Source organism: Cucumis sativus, chromosome 5 (genome assembly GCF_000004075.3).
Source record: "Cucumis sativus cultivar 9930 chromosome 5, Cucumber_9930_V3, whole genome shotgun sequence".
Taxonomy (NCBI): domain Eukaryota; kingdom Viridiplantae; phylum Streptophyta; class Magnoliopsida; order Cucurbitales; family Cucurbitaceae; genus Cucumis; species Cucumis sativus.
The window spans coordinates 7,481,813-7,490,209 of record NC_026659.2 but is presented as its reverse complement, the minus strand read 5'-3'; the positions used below and the strand labels follow the sequence as shown (position 1 = coordinate 7,490,209).

General features: G+C 30.2%; 1 long non-coding RNA gene across 3 annotated transcripts; it reads left to right on the top strand.

The window, feature by feature from the left end:
• Positions 1-268: 268 nt before the first annotated feature.
• Positions 269-5,039, top strand: LOC116403967. 3 transcript variants are annotated; one of them, XR_004216844.1, is made up of 6 exons: positions 269-504; positions 1,249-1,357; positions 2,034-2,104; positions 3,169-3,359; positions 3,675-3,749; positions 4,713-5,039. It is a non-coding gene; the product is annotated as an uncharacterized LOC116403967 (long non-coding RNA). The 3 variants fall into 3 exon arrangements; XR_004216843.1 differs by having other exon boundaries at positions 270-504; positions 4,738-5,039; XR_004216842.1 differs by lacking the exon at positions 4,713-5,039 and having other exon boundaries at positions 272-504; positions 3,675-4,020.
• The last annotated feature ends 3,358 nt before the right edge of the window (positions 5,040-8,397 follow it).

The following is an 8,397-nucleotide window of genomic DNA, read 5'->3' as shown; positions in this document are numbered from 1 at the left end:
CAGATCTCAATCTTCAATCTCGTTCTCCATAAGATTAGTAGAAAACCTTATGTTTAATGGAGGAGTTCAATCTCATTCTCCATAAGATTAGTAGAAAATCTTATGTTTAATGGAAGAGGTATATTTTTGTTTGATGTTTAATTGAATTAAATGTAAATAAAATAAAATAAAAAATTTGAAAGAAAATCAAAAAATAAAAAACAGTTATAAAACACAATTTTTATGTTTTGTTTCGTTTTTTAAGAAACAAAGAAATACAAACACATATTAAACTCGTCATTGTTTCTTATTCAAAAAAAAAGAAAACGAGAAACCGAAAACATAAAACAAAAAAGAAAAAAAGAAAACCACGTTAACAAACTGGTTCTTAGATTTCTCTCTTCTTGGATCTCTCCTTATTTTCTCTTCAATTCTAACTTGGAGGTCTCGTGTTTTTCAGTGTAATATCGCAAATCCGACTACTGGTTGTCAGAAGAAGCTGGAAATTGATGATGACAAGAAACTGTTAGCTTTCTAATCCCTTTTTTCTTCTTCAATCTGTTGTTTTCATTCCGAATTTGCTTTCTGTTGTTCATATCTTTAACTTTTTACATAAATACATTGAACTGGTGGCGTGAAAGTGTTAAGTTTGCTACTAGAATCCGTGTATTTTGTTTGTTTTTCCCATGCTTATATCTCTGATTTCAATACTACGGCTTTCTGAAACTAGGGTTTTGGAAATGTATAGTAAAATTTATGGCTTCCCTTTTGAATGGTGGAGCAGTGTTGAAATCGTTAATTCGATGTATTTTCTGTGTTAGTTGTTGTGTTAATTTTTTAGCCTTGCAGGTATGGAAAATTTTAGATAGGCTTGTTTATTGACATCTCTGGAAATTTAGCTGCTGTGACATTTGTCAGTTTTCATTGTTGGATTAGTGGTTTGTTTTTCTCCTTATTGTTTTTTGCAAAACAAGAGTTTTTAAAGCGATAATCTTTTCTTAATTTTATTTGATCTGGAAGAAAGATTTTAGCCATTCCCTTTTTCTGTTTGCACATTTATTTATCATCATATTTTCTTTAGTTTTACTTTCGTAATGAACTGAAATTATTTCTTCAATTTGTTTAGTCGTGCTTTCTTTGACAAGAAGATCTCCCAGGAAGCAGTGGAGATTCCCTCGGGGACCTATGTTTGATCTTCTTTCATTAATAAAATCTTAGTTCCCAGTTTCTGTGACTGAGTCTAACTGATGATGATGCTCCTATTTCCAGGAATTTAAGGGATATATTTTCAAGATTATGGGAGATTGTGACAAGCAAGGATTCCCAATGAAACAGGGTGTCTTGACCCCTGGCCGTGTCCGCCTCTTGCTTCCTAGAGGTTTGTGAAAATGTTTATGATTTTGATTTCCTAACTCATTTAAGCAGTAGTTTCTATTAGGTAATACAATCGGTGTTGAAATCGTTAATTTGATGTATTTTGTATGTTAATCGTTCTGTTCTCCGGCCACACGCACGTCTTACTCTGTCCTCTGGCTATCTCCCACAACAACCCATTCACATTTATAGAATGAAGAATCAAGAAAATTTATAGAAAGACTTGGGCTACACTTTTTAAAGTAATTCTTTGTTTTTCTATTGTTTAATAGTTTAATTTTCATGGATTTTGCTGGTAGCATATATGCTTGAACATGGTTTGGAAAGAGATGAAGAAAAATTAGATGATAGTTGTACGGATCCTCTTACCTTTATGATAAATTTTTATAGACGATAGATGTTTTAGAACCAATTTTTCCAGACGATACATGTTCTAGAACCAGGCTTCGCTTGTGGAGTTCTTTTGTTATAATGGAGGTTGCTTTTTTCTGGTAGAATTTTGTTGTACCATAAGAAATGACATCTGGAGGTTTTACATTATATGATACCCAATTTTATAAAAATTTCTTTTTGCAGTTTCTTACATCTTGAACTTCTAATTTTAACTCCTGTCTTGTCTGTCAATTTGAATACTTGGATTTCTTTTTTTCTGTGCTGAAGTCACTAGTATTCTATTACAGAATGCACAGTTCTTTGAGCCCAATTCTGCTCTGTGTAAAGTCTGCACCAAAGATGCTTCTTATATTGTAAGGTTGAACCTTTTGCTTTTCATTCACCTATTCCGATAACAACATATGTCCATCAGCTTCTCTTCAATTGCAATTGCAACTCACATTTTTTAGGCTATTGTTAGGTGTTCTGCAATTGAAACTGTATTGCCTCGTTTGACATTTTTGTTTAGAAGTGAAAAAGAAGTTGGCTATTGGTTAGATATTGCCACATTATATATGAGCAAAAACTTAGCCAGTTATGAGAAGCATTATACAAAAATTGATCATCCAGTTATGAGCAAAAACTTAGTTCATCGCTGCGAAAAATCAGCTTGCCAGAGTCCAGTAATGGGTTTTTTTCTTTTAATGATGTAATATCATAATATGTGGTTCTTCACGTCTTAATATTGCCAGTTCTTGCTGTTCTTATGGTGCATTTTTTGGAGGATTTAGATCAGCAAGACTTCGATTTTACTGCCTCTATTTGTCTTCTCTATTTCATGGATCAAGTGGAGATGAGGAAGAAATTTTGGGGCTGATATTGTATTTAGGTCTGAGTAATTGTATCTTGTTTTGTGCAACTATTAAAATTCATGGGCGAAAGCACAAGCAATAGGTATTTCAAAGAAAAGATTTTTTGAAAATGCATACAGTTCTTTTAAATGAAAACACAAATAACGAAAAATTTAAGAAATTAGAGCTCTTCTGGGGCATGTAAGTGATCATGGAGAGGAATGAGCATTGCAGTTTCCTTGTTATTTGTTTTAATTAAAACAGATGAAGTGGGCATTTGATGCTGATAGAATTAAACCTGGAAGTCCCTTCTCTTGGATTTGAGTCTCTTATTGTCTTTCTTTTTTCTTTAATCCTTGCAGTGAATTCTATTACCATTGAACTGTTGTGTGAACCCTGCACCTCTTATTATGTCTCCACAAAGATTCTTATGCTGTCTCAACGATATTTACTTGCAATGTTGATGCAATGCATGTAGCATGAAGATCATTTGCATCAATGATGGGTTTGTCTTATCATAATTTTTGTTTTTAGAAAATTTAACATTGTCTTACAATTTTTCCCTTTTGGTTTCTCTTGAATTTTATTTCAGACAGCAAACCGAATTCGCAACTTCCTTTTGATCACTTTGATTCAAATCGCTGGCTACCAGTAAGTGTTAGAACTAGAAGAGATATAGCAACTAACTATCTCCCATTGTCCATCTCCCAATGTGCACATCTATAGGCTCTTAAGAGGGCTGGGATTTTTGGCATTCCGGGAGTTACATATTCACTAACTCAGGTACATAGTAGTCTTGAATTTTTCACATCACTGAAGTGATGGATATTCTTTATATCTGAACTTGTGGTTGGTCTCTTAGAAGATACATATTATCTGCTTGCATCTTTTGTTAACTACTCACCCGCTCTTGTTCACAAATGCCCCTACTGATACATTTTCTAATGGTTTTTTAAGGGTGTTGTAAAGAATATCATACTTGTTCTTCCTTCCACCTTGCTGTTGTTTTCAAATTCTATATTCATTATTCAGATTACCGTCTATTTGTAAAGTTGTTATTTAGCTCTATTTCTTTTTAAGTTTAAACTTTTGGTTTAGGTTTTATAGATGGGAGCTACACCTGATGAAATTGGTGCACCGCCCACTCTACATGTTAATTGACAAGTTTAAAGGGTTAGTTACAACTTGAAATGCTACAAGATTTATGTTCATGTTTGTGTATGTGTTTTGCTTTTCTTGGGAACACGAAAGAAACCCTGTTCTCTTTATTAGTTTTCCACTGATTAAGCTTAATAAGGAACAAATTGTTAATGTAAGCCAAATTGGTAAAATTACATGACTTGGTCAATTTATTTAGTTTTAGTTGCTATATTTTGCTAATTTTAGTTGTGATGATGACTCAAGAAAATCTACGGTTAAATTAATCCAATGCCCCTTCATATTATGCCAGGGTTGATTATAAAGATTAGTTTGTCTGTTTTTCAGTGAGATGACTATTTAGTTGGTTTGATAGAAGAAGTATTAAGTTTGATAATTATGATTAGAATACAATAAAGCAAAAATGTCTAACATGAACATAGCACAACTATATATAAAACAAATGTTTGAATCCTCACCTCCACATCGTTTGGTAACAAAGTTTGTGAGGAACCTGTGCATGCATGAACTTTTTTGTAATGCGCCAACGAGTTTACATGTGTGGTTCATAAATTTAAATACTTAGATCTATAATGTAACTAGTTGTTCGGCATAGTTTCTTAAAGTTTACTTGTACAGTTTTTTTTTAATGTTTGTTACCAGTGAGAACATAGAATATGTAGATTTTTAAGTGAAGTTTATTTTAAAAGCTTAGAAATTATAACATATTCTCATTCTCTGTATTTGCAAATTATCCTCCAAGCTATCTATTTTTACGTGCATTTTAGATATTGTTTTGTAATTGATATCATCCCTTCCATAACTCACCTTATGACTTGAAAGTTAGATTGTTTTAATTATAGGAATTTAATATGTGTTGGTTCTCTAAATTATATGATTTTAAGTCTTTCATGCTTTGTGTAAGTTAAATATAAGTTTTATAATTTGTTCAAATTTTTTGGTATAATTCATTTATTTTAAAATATCTATTTTATGTAGTTAAGTGAGCATATCTTCCTTGTAGATATTTTGGGACAGCAACTCTACAATCCTTCCTAATAGACAACAACTCCCTCGTTTGTTAGATTTTGAAAGCTTTGTGTATAAATTGATCGATGTAATTTGGTAATAGGTTACTTAATTAAACGATTTTGTCAAGCTTTGTGTATAAATCGATCGATGTAATTTGGTAATAGGTTACTTAATTAAACGATTTTGTCAAGCTTTGTGTATAAATTGATCGATGTAATTTGGTAATAGGTTACTTAATTAAACGATTTTGTCACTTTCTTTGTTGTAAATGAAATAAATTGTGTTTGTTGAGAATTGTGTTATATACCATGGAAGAGATATTTTTAGCTAGCTAGCATGCAATTAATGACACTGAACATTTTTTTTTACATAACCTATGACAGAGTATGACAGTTTTTAAACTATTTGGTGTCATAAAAAACGGATACAAAAGACAATTTATAATGTCGGTTTAAGGCTTCCTTAATGTCAGTTTTAAATCGACATTAAAGTCTAATCGATATTAAAGGGTTTTAATAATACGATCATAGATGTCGTTTAGAACCAACATTGTACCTCTTTAATTTTGGTTTTAAATCGTCTCTTTAAAGTGGATTTAAACCGCCATTAGAGGACTTTAATAACACTATCATAGATGCCGGTTGCTAATCGACATAAAAGTCCTACGCAAGGGAATAAATTAACAACTATTAACTTGAAATAATTGGAAATTTAAATATACCATTTCATTGGCAAAATAATTAGAAACTAATTTTCTATAGCTAAGGCATGCTTTTAAAAAATTACAAGAAAAGAAAAGAAATTACTCTTGTTGATGACTCTGTATCTGTCAAACATCAATATTGGGTCACTACCATTTGGAAACCTCACCATTGAGGCCTGAGAAAGAGACTTTTGGTTCTTTTGGTTTGTGAGAACCAAAATCAGTTTGTGGGAGCTAAAATTAAAATGAGAATTTTGCAAAAAAGAATCGAGAGCATAATACCTCCCCTTTTCTTCTTTCCAACCAAAGAAGAGGGAAGTTAGAGAGAATATGGGATAAGTGAGAAAACAATTAAATAAATTAATTTGGTTTTTTTTATAAAAAAAAGTAGAACAAAATGCGAAAATATTTAGACCATATAAAACAATTTTAGAAAGAAAAAAATCCCACAAACCCGCAACGTGAAATAACAAAAATACCCCACAATTAATCTGTCACACGCGTGAAAAAATGATTTTGTATCAAATCTAAATGTTCTCTTAGCAAATCTAAACAATCTCTTAGCAAATCTAAATGATCTCTTAGGAAGCCTAAACGATCTTGTACCATTGTACCTAAATCTAAACAATCTTGTAGCAAGTCTAAATGATCTTGTACTCTTGTATTAAGTCTAAACGATCTTGTACCATTGTACTGGCCTAAATGATCTTGTACCGAATCTAAACAATCTTGTACCAAATCTAAACAATCTATTAGTGATAGTGGTCAATCTTTGTCTATCTGAAATAGACAGCTGATCAGTTTAGATAATGGTACACAATCATTTAGGTCCTATACCAATATCATTTAGGATCTTGAACTAAAAAGAAAAAATGAAGATGATAAATGAAGAAAGAAGAAATTCTAGAAGAAGAAATGAAGAAATTGGTAAATATTTACATAAATAATCATAATATTATAATATTGTAAAATGAAGAATAAGTAATAATATGAAAAGGAGATTAATAAATTGCAAAGAAAAAAAAAAGTATTGAAAATTTATTTATTATTCAGAGACAAACTTGGAACTTATGAAAACATGCTTTTTGTTTTATTATACAAACATAAATATTTTGGTATTTTATTATATTTATGAAAATTAACTTAATTAATTAAATTAATAATTAATTAAATCATATTTCATTAATATTTCATTTCAATCAAATTTAATTAAATATATCTCACATAACCTATAATTTTAATTTAATTAATTTAATTAAACTAAAATGAAGTATTAATCAAATTAAATCAATTAGTTGTTAAATTAAATACTACTTTATTGATTCTTTTCTAACTTCTTCATCCCACCGGTGCTGATCCTGAATATCTTATATTTAATTTAATTCAAATTTGAAACATATTTAAATATACATTTCTATTATCTTATAGTTTTAATGTGTATCATATACACAATAAATTTTAACTTATAGTTATAATATAAATCTAATTTACATTAAATTAATATTTAAATTTATTTAAATATTTTATTATCTCAATCATATCCAAAATTAAATTTATATAATAAAATTTAACTAAATATAAGCTTAATTATAATGTATCACTATACATTACATTAATTTTCAAAGTAAATTTAAACATTACAACCAATAAAAATAAACTTAATTACTCTTTACGAGCTAGGAATGAGACCTAATGGACTTACAGATTATAAGTTACAACAATATAAGATTAATTGACTAAATTCATTAACCACATTAATCAATATCCGTTAACTGTGTACACTCCACTAAAGACTCACAGTTGATCTCGTTTAATTGTAGATATATTTCTGTGTCCACGGATATAGACCAATAACAGTACATTAATCATTACAAGTGTTTGTAAAACAAGCTATGTCAGATTATCGTTTTACCCCTAGGTTACTTTTAGTCTAGTCTTTAAATACAAGTGTTTCTCTAATGAACAACCTGTTTATAGTCCAACTAATAAACAAAAACTCCTCTAATCCTGTAGAGAGGGTAGTGCCTTTTGTTCAAGTCCCAAAAACACCATTTAAGAGAACACTTATCTACTTACACTAAAGTCGAAAAGGAGGAAATTACATCTTGTGTGATTATGTTCTCAGCTTCTCACTCAGTCTTGTCCCCAAAATGATAAATATATTGAGTCAGCAATCTGGCCACTCTCACTTGTACAAATCATAAGACAATCTCTAGCAAACAGGAGTTCATTATACATTATGAATTAAGACTAAGTTACCTAGGTCATCTTAATGAAATAGAAAGCTAACTAGTTAACGAAGTTATATCTAGTGGTTACTATTTTGTGAACCGGTCTTATGCAAACTCATTGCATAGAATATCATCACTCGCATGTCACCTACATGAACGCATTGTATTATTGTGTTTGTATCAAATACAAAGTGAGTTGTATTCATACTGTTACCAAGATAAGGTACACTGTCTTATTCCTATATTATAGACCCTTTAAGTTATATCTCAAACATTGATCTTCGTATGTCTCTACATACTGACTCATCAAACAACTTAGAAGCCACTAATAATATAATCAATAGCAATTATTAAATTATAATAATAACATTCAACAACCTCTTTAATGTCGCTTTTAAATCGACATTAAAGTCCGTAGTGATCTATCAGCCATACACTTGTGTGTATTTTGTTCATGGTCTAATCAAATTTAGTCCAAATTACTCAGTGACAATGAAATTCATAATTAGATTTGAGTTGACCAAACCTATCTTCTTTTGAAAATATGCTACAGTACATAATCAATGATACTTCTATATACTTCTGTAGAGCCTATCAACATACTGTAGATTCTGGTCTGTCTCTTGTTCTCAAACTATCATAGTGGCTACATGTAAAACCAAATAATAAGTTATCACTAAATACAAACCACAAAAGAAATAAAGTATCAAGAATTGTT